Source organism: Watersipora subatra, chromosome 3 (genome assembly GCF_963576615.1).
Source record: "Watersipora subatra chromosome 3, tzWatSuba1.1, whole genome shotgun sequence".
Taxonomy (NCBI): domain Eukaryota; kingdom Metazoa; phylum Bryozoa; class Gymnolaemata; order Cheilostomatida; family Watersiporidae; genus Watersipora; species Watersipora subatra.
The window spans coordinates 48,456,660-48,469,868 of record NC_088710.1 but is presented as its reverse complement, the minus strand read 5'-3'; positions in this window follow the sequence as shown (position 1 = coordinate 48,469,868).

The window sequence follows — 13,209 nt, the reverse complement described above, 5'->3', positions numbered from 1 at the left end:
AGCAGGTAATGTTTCCAAATGGTTCTACAGTAGAGGGATGGTTGTGCAGCACATATGACGCAACAGAAAAGCAAGACCTATGTACATGCACAATAGCAAGACCGTTGGTCTATTAGACTGTTTCCATGGCATAAAGATGGCGCACCGCACGGGTGTTTCACTTCTAAACAGAGAAACTGAATCCTGACGGAAGGAGAGCAACACGGCTGTTTCTATGACGGCATTGCAACAGCACGCATAGTGTATCACTATGTTATCCTTTGGAAGCTTAGTAATGCAGATATAGTGGTAAACAAACTATATAATCATGTTGTTAACATCAGATGATATGTTGGCACACCAAGTTAACATCCGTATGTATGGTTATGAGCTTTTGACTTGAACTCTGTGATTGTGCATAGAGACTGTATATTAGATGAAGACATGTTGTGGCATGACAATAACGATGTTCAATTATCACCTTATTTTGATACTCTAATGTGAACATGAATGCTGAATTAAAATAGATTTCGTTATCAGAAGAAGACAAGAAACAAACATTTAGGTTCTTCAAGCTATGACAACTACCGGTAGGTAGTTGTCATATTTAACAATGTTAAATATCTACAGGTATTTAAATACCGGTAGGTATTTAACATTTCTAGTTTGTCTTATCCAATAGTTTATGTCACACTGTTTCAGTCTTTACATATACGCATAGAACACTCTCTGCGTTTAACCGCTGAGGTTGTTATAGATAAGGATGACTCCTTCGTAAACGGGTTTTGGTGAATAATTAAAATTGACTTGGAAATAATTGTACTCTCTCAAAACCTTCTTCCATATGTTTATTTGTCAAGTGAAATGCAGCAAAATAAAAACTCTCAGTTCTTTTCACGTATGTACTTACATAACCTTCGCCGATTACAGCAGCACTATTGGACAGACAACTCCATATTATAATTGAAATAGTAATTGGAATAGCTGCCCTCAAAGATTCGTGTCTATGAATATTTAACAGCAGTACCAAACTAGCTTGCTCCTGATCAGATAGCAAACGTAGAGCATGTGTGGGTGCGTAGAAAAGGGTGAAATGATGCATTCTGCTCGCATTGTGCCTTGTGGGCGATTTGAGGAAATTTGCATGGTGAGAGGCAAAATTGTGCACTCAAGTGGAAGCCGAACTCATTAGCGATTACTCAAAATCAACTTCAAAGACTTCTCTTCTTTACACCAGCCAATTATTCTTGTAGCATCGCTACTGTCTCATCACACTAATCTCTATTCCAACAACGACTCCGAACACTCCTGTCAGTATTTTTGGAAGCTTTTGAATTATTCAGCGTTTTTTGCCAAATTTTGATGATGTTTTAAAAATATGATCAGTTGTGGACAACATTCTCTATTGATTCACTAATCTTTTGAGAGTCTATAAATCATGACACAATCTATCCACTCTCTCACCTTCGCCTGACATTCACGTGTTTCTGTGTTATTCAAATTATAAAATAGATTTAATAACTTGGAATATTTACCGGTTTAAATCTCACATATTGTCACATCTGCCAGAGGTTAGTGAACTATGGCTATAGTAAACTATGGCTATAGGGATCCATGGCTATAGGGATCCATGGCTATAAAGAACCATGGCTATAGGCAGTATAGTGATCAATGGCTATAGTGAATGTTAGCTATAGTGAGCTGTCGATATGGTGAAATATGGCTATAGTGAACCATGGCTATAGTGAACCATGGCTATAGTGAACCATGGCTATAGTGAATGTTAGCTATAGTGAGCCGTCGCTATAGTGAACTATGGCTATAGTGAACCATATAGCTATAGTGAACTATTGCTATAGTGAACCAGCCAATAGTAAGCCTTAGCTAGTGCTGACTATGATTATAGTGAAATTGTTGGACAACCAGGGTTATAAGGGTTATAATATAGACGCACTTTGGTGTTGTTTTTAGTAGCTATTTAACAACAGAATTGTAGCACATTACATATCAGCTATAAAAGACATTAGGGCAACCTGTTAGAACTGGATCTCGTCATACTTTAGCCTTTTCATGGGCTCCGTTGCAAGGCAGTCATGTAACATAATATATTGGTCTATGAGATGCCATAGTGCTCCTATGTTATCTATCATGGCAGCATGAAGCAGGCAGCATCACAGCCAGTCTTTAGACAGGTATTCTCATTTCCTTCTTTAGTATGTGAGCTGATTCTAACGGCTGTTTGCGTTTTTACATACACTTTCATTAACATGAGCAAGTCAGCGAGTCAGCATTTAGCTCCAAGAGAGCCAATCGCTGTGTAAATTACTCACAGTTATTTTGTTTTAATATTCTTTGTCTTTTAAAGGCCTGATAATTTATGTACTTTTTTCTATTGTCTTAATACTAAAGTCAATGAGAGCAAATTACTTTTCTATGGCAGTTTCCAGATTCACCTGGTTTACTTGTTACTATTACACTACCAGTACATATGTGGAGGGCACAAAATACCTTTGTATCACCATTTCAAAGACTTTTTCCATGTTTCAGCATGAAGAAACAATCATGAATATTGTTACATTTATTAGGTTTTTAGTTATTTTCTTAAGATAAAACTTAAGATTTGATAACTGATCTGATCTTTGAATAACTGAGATATAAACACAATAATAGCACTGATTGGTTTTCTTTTATACATAAATAAAACATTAAAGAATCTAACTTCTACAGTGTACGAAATATGATAAAACAACCATTTTTATATTAATAGATACCAGAATTGTTAGCTGTCTTTAAAAAGTTTTTTTTATAAAACTTAAATAAGAACATAGCTAACACATATATTTTGGTATTATTACGCACAAACTGGTTGATTCTGCTTCAAAGTAGCTTTCTGTGCATCCTTGCACCATTTGCCTTTTTAGGAAATCTTGAAATCGGAAACTGTAACAAATTCAATTCAATGATCTCAGAGACGCTGACCAACAGACAGCACTATAAAGTAAAAATGATTGCACGCAGCAGTGAGTCAGAGAGAGTCTCTGCTCTAAGAAGGTTGGCCTAGATCTGATCTCAGTCCATTGAAATCTTATAAAAAATGAGATATCAGTGCTTTGATCAACCCAGCAGGAAATATCACATCACTTAAAGGTATCGCATCCCTGATGATGAGCCAGAATTGAATCTATCCACTTCAGCCTCAATATATGCAGTAGTGCCTATAGGCTATCCAAATAAACAGTGCCGCTTTTATATCTATAGATAAAAAGGCTACTTTTGCACAATAGAAGCCTCTCCAAGTAAAGGCTGATTTTCCATTTGACAATAATAATCTCTGTATTGCAAACTTCAAGTTATGAACCAAATTGTTGCGGTAGGATGTATATTATTCAATAAACTATTTTTTATTACTATTGTAAGGAGTGCGTGGGAACAAAATATTTTTGCTATAGTCACTGGCCTTTTAAAACTAAAAATTGTTTGCATCAATTTAGTTAGTGTCACACTTGTTTTGTTTACATTAGCAAACATATCCTTACAGATAGCGGTTATGTGCTGCTTAGTCAATCTGACAAATATACATGTTTCAGATATTGTTGCCTTATCTATATGTATGCCTGTTTGTCTGTTTGTCTGTTTGTCTTTTTGTCTGCTTGTCTGTTTATCTGTTTGTCTGTTTGTCTGTTTGTCTGTTTGTCTGTTTGTCTGTTTGTCTGTTTGTCTGTTTGTCTTTTTGTCTGCTTGTCTGTCTGTCTGCACGTCTGTAAAAGGCTGGTACACCAATTTTGATGTTGGAAGTTTATATTTGATTATGTAATTGACATTTATGTAAGTGATCTTCATGTGCTTTAAAAAACTGGTCTAATTTTGAAACTTTTAACCACCAAACTTTTTTCTCAAGTATTTACAAGATAAATTTTGGTTCATAACTGAATCACCTTTGTGTAAGCTGTATAGTACCTGTTGCTAGTTTTTATCATTTGCGCAATTATATTTGAGCCTTGAAACTAAAAATGCTGGTATATATGAGTTATCATACAGAAAACAGAAATTATATAAGATAGTTTACTCAAAAAAAGTTCACCAGAAGTGACTCAACACAAGACGTCACATTAATAGGATGTATTTAAGGACATCCCCTCGCAAGACAAGATTAGCATCGTAAAGAGGCATTAATTGAGAAGATATGATTCAAGTGTGGCACTCACCCACGAGACCCGAACATAAGAAATATAGCTCTTTATTCCCGTCACAAATAATTGCAACTGCCACAATTGACCCAATTTGCATAAAATTCCTGACATAATTAGAACGGAAATTGCTGTGTAGGATGCATTGGTAACGAGTGGTTGATATCGCTTTTACTTATAACCATATACGATTTTAGGATATGAGCTAGTGGCATTCAATTGGAAAGGTTTTTAACAATTGGTAAAACAGGGTAGTCTACCAGGCTATTTGTGAGGTGATTTGGATTTTGTAAATGTTAAGGCAGGAAAAACAGTTCATCTCCCATGTAACACTGTTTAAGTCTTCTCATATACGCATGTAATATTCTTTATTGGGCAACCACAGAGGTTGTCATAAATTGGGGGGTCTCCTTGACAACTTTTTTTTTTTTTTGGTAGTTAATAAAATTGCTTTGAAAATAATTGGCTGCAGTCTCTCTATGTTGTTTCACTCATTTCACACCTGGAAGAGTCTCGATATCAAAGGTTGCTGAGCAGCCTTCAGCAGAGTTGGCAAAGCCTATGTTAGCTGTGTAACAAACATATAGCTTGTAACCATCTACCATCAACAAGTCCTGTTAAAGGCTGCAGATTATCTACATATATAAATAAATTCCACTTTGTCATTGTGTGTGTCTGTCTGTTAGTCCATGTAAATGCTAGGTATTTCCTCATTTTTAGCCAATTTTTTCCAAACTTAACACGCCTAGGCTTCATGCCTGCTGCCAAGTTGCTACAATATTTGGTTTTAAAACTCAGTCTGGTTCCTGCGAACCTTTGAAACTCAGGCTATCTGATTGAAAATGAAAAAATTATTGGGCACAGCCAGGCTTACTGGTACAATTAATTCTCGCTTCTACCATAGTTTTTATATCAGAATTTTGTTACGTTTGAAATTATTCTAGAGCTTATATTTTCACAGTCTTAATTTTTTTACAAATACAGTTGTAAAACACAAATTAAAATTTTTTGCATTTTATTAAAAATATGATAGCACGTGATGAGGTCATAGTAGATTGTCGCAGATGTTGTACCGTAGCTGGTAGCAAACAAAGGTAAGAGATAATCGAGCATCGACTTTTTTTAGGTTTGTCAGTGCAACAATTCTAAAGCCAAGTGTGCACGAACGATTGCATCGATGGATGTTTAAAACAACTTAGGAGAAGACTACTTCTAATATACAAATACTCATATTTTGTTTGAATAACAACCAATAAAACAAAGAAAGTTTGAAAACAGTAGAGAGGAGACTACTTCCAATCTAGTATTAAAGCTATTACATGTGCAGACAATGTTTTCTTGTTCAGATAGCTATGCTGATGATGATATCAATACCTCAGTAAGAATAGTCCATAATACCGTAGCTGCGCTGATAATAGTGACAAAAGGAAAGAACACATATGGCTACTACCATGAATACTAAAATTGTTCAACACATTTTTAAGTTATTAGAGAAAGAGACATTGACCTACACACCCACATTCACCTATCAGGCAAAAACCATTTATCCTGTGAAAGCTACAGAATTTGTACATTTTATCTAGTTTTTTGTACATTTCTCCATCTGACACACCCAACTTATTTCACAAAACATCCTTGAAAAGGTGGAGGCGGTCTACCGCAGCTGCGTGTAATACCGTAAGGTTAACACAACATCTCTTAGTTCCAAGCACCCTGAACTGCAGGTGGCACATCTAAAAGCAGCACTGAAAAAGATGGCATATTTGAAATTGTCTCAATTCCAAAGCTATTGAAAAGGATTTTCGACTGTTATCAAACCATAATCGCCTAAGGAGGCAACATGAATCAGACATCTCACTAAAGACAAGTGTGTCGTCCTGGCACGCAACTGTTTATGACAGGCGTAGGAATTTCTGAAAAGTGCTATGAGTGCCAACTGTATCAGCTTTATTTAGCATCGGTTAGTTACTATGGCAACAGATGCTGAGTGATGTATGTTCGTGATCAAGATGGGCAAATCAATCTCTAGAAATGAAAATTTGGCAAAACTTTTAATAAAATTGAAGTTTTTTGCATGGCGTGTTGTAATATCTGCAAAGATTGCTGGAAGGTCAGACATTGTGGTGAGCAGGATGCCTTGTTGCTGGCTGAACACGTGTTGGCAGTCAGTCTTCTTTTACAGATTTTTTATGGTAAGTTCCCTAGTCCTGCTTCTGTACAGAGGGATCCGGCTTACACCCTGCAGTTGTATCTATTTGATGCTTTTGACAAGAGTAGACAACTCGTTTTGAAGATCACATTGATTACAATTTTTCTCTAGAATCTTATAACTAATTATATGAATACACGCCATAACCGTTGCGACAAAAATGGTGGCTTAGATGACAAGTTCACAGGTAGACAACTCCCAAATTTGGTGTCGGTGACTCAATGTGTGTGCTTGCAACGCTCTGTCTATATGAAGCTCAACCTATTTGTAGGTTTACTTCATTTTTGGAGATGAAAGAGTTTTTTGCAGATATCTGCATGTCAGACAGCAAATACACATGGCTCCCACGCAATATATCTGTGGTTAGGTGTGCATAGCCATTAGCGTAGGTGTTTGCTGGCACATTCAACTCTTACTCATGCAGTTCGTCACGCCTTTAAGAACATGTGCTCTCTATGCTTTAAAACTCAAAATCATCATCTTGTCAAATCAGAGCAAAAGTAAATATTTGTATTAAATGACCCTTCAGTATATTGAACTGTCCGTCTGTTTCTTTACATTATTTGAGCTCTTACAAGTCTATTTTCTGCTTGAGTTAAACTTACAACTAACAGCAAAGTGTTTTTATGTCAGAAGCTGTCGTTCAAGATATTAAAGAATTTATTTTAAGTCAGGTATGAGTCAAAATATTATTCTGCAAACAGTTTCTATAAGGTTGAGTAAAGTGAGCTTAGGTGAAAGAAGTTACACAAACGCATCCGCCCTACCTAATCTCAGGTGAATAAAAAGAGGTATTTATTCATTCAGTGACTGTTGCTCATGCACGATAATCTTTACTATAATTAAAGTTGTGTTCACCCACCCATCGAAAGCCACACTTACAGATTAAAAAAAGATAGTTTCATACAAGACTTGAACTCATGATATTCGGTATAGCAGTCCATTATTATAACACCTGGACTAATTACCCGCCTCCAAGCAAATCACAATAGTTGTGACTTACTCTCTGCGCTTTATCGACACACAAGATGATCAGGGAACTAGACTTTGCTATAATAAGAGCAAAGTCTGTTTGTCTGTCTGTCTGTCCGAGACCATGCTTACAAGTTAAGAAAAAGATTGCTTACAACAGGATTTGAACTCTCTCCTCCCAACTATGTGGACCAACTTCCTAACACTCTCACCAACCAACCCCTTTTAGATAATTAGGAACGATTGCTTTGATACTTATCCTTTGTGCTTGATCGGCGCCCCTGATGATCTGTAACGGCACACAAAACTGCCAGAATACTACTTTTAAATAACTACCATCTGAGAAATGCTATTTGCAAACTTTGTATCCAGACAACAACAGTTGGGTGAGACCTACTGAAAAATTGTCATTGTTAACTCTCCTCAACACTTGAGTGTCATGAAGAATACCGTGTATGCTCCGTCGATATTTAGTTTCCCATCATGCATCGTCATGCTTTAAGTAGGAAATGAAAAAGTAGTGCGTCCAAAAAATCTTTAGAGATACGGTTCTATTATTAGCCCTGGTTATTCAATCATCGCAGTTTGATAGCATCACATCTGCATCAAAGCCAGTTTGAACCCAATATTTTTAATTACACCCTTTCACATCTACTTTAATTTATGTTAATTCGCTCATCTGTCATATGTCAGACTACATCATGTGAGAGGCATGGAAGATTCTAAACAGATTTGGTTTGCTCGTGCCAAGCGCAAACACCAATGTAACACGCCTTCACGCATTCCGTAGCGTTGTCGCTACATAATTAAACTCGTGACAAAACAAAGCATTATTTTCAAAACCGGCAGAAAAATGTCATTCTTGTAAATTTTGTGTTGGCACACAAAGTTAATATTTAACGTGTGCCACTCTCAAAATAGGAGCTATTGAACGCAGACACATTCCCTGGGAACGGAAGTATGTTGAACTTGTGTGCTTGTTTGAAAGCAAAGTGTTGTTTGCCAAGCATGGGCATTTTCCGTTTTGCAATAAGCGAGTGAATTTCTCCGTTTTTTGAGAAACGTGTGTACTTATCCATTTTGTCCTAAGTCTGTGCCTTTTGTAGGCTTTCAAAACGTGTATGGCTATGTAACAGCCATGTTTTCTGGAAGCTTCAAGTAACTGCTACACTTTCTTGTTGTTTCGGGCTGACTAGCCATTGCTAAAGAACTCACCATCTAAACTTTTTTGAACTTTTTTTCTACTAATTGTATTAATAAAATAGAACAGCATGATAGAGCAGCTGTTATAAAATAGAGACTCTTCCTCCTCTTTTTGTTTCTCTCCCTCTCTTTCCCTCTTTCTCTCTCTCTCCCTCTCTCTCTCTCCCTCTCTCCCCTTCTCTCCTTCTCTCCCTCTCTCACCCTCTCCCACTCTCCTTATTTCCCTCTCTCCCTTTTTCCTCTTTCCTCTCTCTTCCTCTCCCTTTTTCCTCTCTCCTCTCTCTTCCTCCTCTCTCCCTCTCTCCTTCTCCCCCTCTCTCCCTCTCCTCCTCTTCTGCTCTCCTCCTTTCCTCTCTCCCTCTCTCCCCCTTTCTTCCTCTCTCCCTCGAAATAAAAAATTGACCCCCTTGTACTACATCTTGTCTAAAATACAATTTCGTTTATATTTTTGATTTATTTTTGATTTTGAATCTAATGGTGAGTTGATTACAAGTGAAACTCTGTACTTATATACTTTGAGATTTTTATAAGTCATAGATCCTTTTCGTTTCAGCCTGCAGCCGCTGACTACGCGATGTCGTGAAGCTGATTATGACATCTTTTTTAGAGATATAATCTTTCGCAAAACCTATTATTTACATACATCTGAGAATTTGCTCAAAATGTTTTTTGTGACACAGTTACAAGTCGATGTAAGGTTTCCACCTTTAAATCCCATGATCTGATTAATCTCATTGGCTGAAAAGGCTCTCTCTCTTTTTTACTTATTCAATTTTCTGAGCCTCTGTTTTACTATCCACCGCTTTATTTAGTGCTAGTACTGAATTCGTAGTCGGTTGCTGTAAAGGACACAGAGGATAAAACCTTGTCTGCTGCCTCTGCCAACTATTCTTGTGAATAAATATATTGCAATAAGATCATCTAATAAGAACAAACTCCTATTTTCAGTACTAGTGACTGTCAACTAGGTATAAGCATTACTAGTGACTGTCAACTAGGTATAAGCAGTACTAGTGACTGTCAACTAGGTATAAGCAGTACTAGTGACTGTCAACTAGATATAAGCAGTACTAGTGACTGTCAACTAGGTATAAGCAGTAGTAGTGACTGTCAAATAGGTATAAGCAGTACTAGTCACTGTCAATTAGGTATAAACATTACTAGTGACTGTCAACTAGGTATAAGCAGTACCAGTGACTGTCAACTAGGTATAAGCAGTACTAGTGACTGTCAATTAGGTATAAGCATTACTAGTGACTGTCAATTAGGTATAAGCATTACTAGTGACTATGCACCATGATTTGGTTTGTTATCTTCAAACCTTGAAGATGTTTTTTGTGACAAATATATATAAATTTTTACATTAATTGAAATGAAATATATGGGTATCTTTGTCAATAAATGCTGTTAGTAGTTTAAATATTCTCTGAGTGATTGTCACATGACTGTTGCTAACCATTTTTGTCATCTCTTTCAATCATCAGTGTTTCTCTACAGCCTTCCCATCAGCTCCAGGCTAAATTTGAACTAAATGCTTGTGTAACGAAGGAGTGTGTGTCAACTTTAAAATGTTCTAATATTAGTTCCTGGCTCTGGTCAAAATAAATTTGTTTATCACAAAAAAGTTTTATCTGTTTTCATCTCTCTCTGTTTGATCTTGAACAGGCATTTTATCCCATATGATAAGAACATTTTGAAACTAAAGTACGTATAATTTTGGCTAAACTCCAAAAAATAATAACATTTTATTCTTATGTATGGTTTGCTTTTAGATATTAATTGAAAAACACCGAAACAGAACATGTTGATTCAGTACTGATGTAAGGTCTCATTCTACATAGGTCCCACTCTTGTTTCTTGTTGAGACGGAGTTATCTTTCCATTTTTGTACAGTTTACTGTAAGCTGACACATGACATGATGGCTTTGCCTATAGAACCTATCTGGCTAATTTAATGGGATGCTGAAGTGTCTTATCTGCTAGATAAGGTCTGGTCAACCCTAAAACCCAAATTGAGTTTAAACAGTTCTTTTGCAATATGTTCGCATATTTACAACTTTTCCTGAACATCAAAAAAACTTTTAGAATGAACTGGGTATTCTTGCCATAAAAATCTGTAAAACTATAATGAGATGACAACTCCATCTAGAAAATATTTTATGAAGTTGACTATTCCAATTGTGAACTTTGCATTGAGCTTGCACTGCTTTCACTGGTCATAAGACAATTATCAGGCAGCAAGATATGACAGGAAGTTTGTGTATGACTCCCCATAAGTTGATAAGTCTTTAAAAACAATTTATTAGAAAAAGTAATTCTATTTGTTATTGTCAATCCATATTATACAAATTATAGATTAAAGTAGTTGATGTTTAAAGAGGGGAGTCAACTTACTCATCAAGTATTTATGAATATTTAAGGACATGACAACGTTATCTTAAGATCTGCTAGAACTCAAATATCATTTTACACAAATAAATGTTTGTAGTCACCGAAGCCTTGCTTGTCAATATTGATTTCGTGACAAGTTTTTGAATTCATAACACATTTTAGCTTATATAACATTGCATAATCAATATATCATTTCTAGTTTTTAATGCCGAATTTGAGAATTAGTACTGCGTTAGTAATTTTTAATCAAACAACTTGCTATTGTTAAGAATGCAGTCGCGTCGCTTGTTTATGGCCTTGTATGCCTTTCCTTGGCTATTATTGGAGATATATGGTAGTTTATTAGCTAGCTGACAGACTGACAGCATATTAATATACTGAAAGCAGTATGAAGGGGCACACACGCTGCTTCCTCGCACTGAGCAGGTTATAACAGCTTCAAATTCTTTTTTATTTTAATTGGCATCCAGGTTTTTATGGAAAACCATTAGATATAGGTGAGAGCTATTTATGTTCAATAGAAACTCTGTTTAAATTTCTTTACCCGTAGCAACAAAAGTGTATCAATTTGTATTAACCTTTGCGTGCTTATTGCTCTATGTAAATATATTATTGTAAATAGGTCTGGTAAGATGGCCTCTGTTACTACTTGGCTGTTCTATTTTTGCAAACAGGTGTTGACTGGATGGAAACTTAAGAAGCGCCATCTAAAACACAAAGGTGAGAGCAGTATGTTAACTTATATAGCTGTATGCCTGTAACACCTAGTGTGTCAAGTGGTTCGATGTAGTTCAGAGGTAGTATCTCTGTTAATGGAGCTAGACAACCAGGTTCAAAGCCTGGTGCTGGCTCTTTTTCAAGTGCCAGGAAGCCAAATGTGAATGCTGTTTAGGCTTCTGGTATTTTTATATTTCAAAAGGTGTGCATCCAAGAGACAAGATAGACAGAATAATTAGCAATGATTCTTTTTCAATAGAGTACATAAACGGCAATCATTTAGTCCGCTGCATGCCCATAAGTTATACTCTACTTACTGTTTTCAGCATCATGCATGCGGCCAGAACGGTTACTATTCCAAGAAACACTGAACATGCTTATTATAAAGCAAGAGTTTGATTATAAACAGTAAAATATTTGTAAAGAACTCAAACTACTACTCGATGTACATGTACATGTACTTGTACTACAGATGCAATGACATACATAACCTTATAGACTATGAATGTATCCTACACATCTTGGTTATCATGTAGGTATATTTGTGTTGCCAATTAAGACAAAACTATCCTAATTCCATTACAATTGTGAAGGATGCGCGATTAAAATCCGCACTCTCTCCATCTCTCCCTCTCTCTATCCCTCCCTCCCTCTCTCCCTCACTCTCTCCCTCCCTCTCTCCCTCCCTCCCTCACTCTCTCCCTCCCTCTATCACTCTCCCCATCTCTCCCTCTCTCCCTCCCTCTCTCCCTCCCTCCCTCTCTTTCTCCCTCCCTCCCTCTCTCTCTCTTTCTCTCTCTCTCTTCTCTCTTTCTCTTCCTCCCTCCCTCCCCCTCCCTCTCTTTCTCTTTTTTTCTCTCTCTCTCTACCCATAGAGAATCTAAAAGCATCACTAAAATTGAAGGCAGCAATAATTGTATACATATAGCTGACCAAATGGCTAGGTCTAGAATGCAGATGAACAACAAAGCTTTTTTTAATTTAAAACACTCATTTTATAATAAAATTATGTAATAAAATATATGTCACTAATTATTCTCAAGAATAATATAATGCATAATTTATCTTCGGTCGACGATAGTAAGATTTGAGTTGAGAGCAACAAGAGAGCCTACATACTCGACTGGTTACTAATGATGAAATAATGTATTCTAGAAATTTACTAGCATGTCGAGGTCATCTGTTAGTTAATTGATCTGTACAATCACACTTATGTAACTTTCTAATTAACTCATCTAGCAATAACCTATTTACCTTCGACCTTTTGACCTTTAACCTATTTACAGTTGACCTATTTGCATAAGGTTAAAAACCAGGGCATGAGCTACTAATGCCATTTTCTATTCTTCAACTCTTCAGCTCAAGTTTTCCTCAATCCAATCTTCTAACGTAATTTTATTGCTGATTCCATATCTTTCCTAATGTTATTTAAAGGCCTGCCTGTCCATGATCTCCCTTGCCACTTCATCCGACACCTAATTCACTAAGCGAATTATGCAAATATCCAATCTCGGCACATTGTGCTGGAAAGAAAGTGTTTTGCAGTTACTT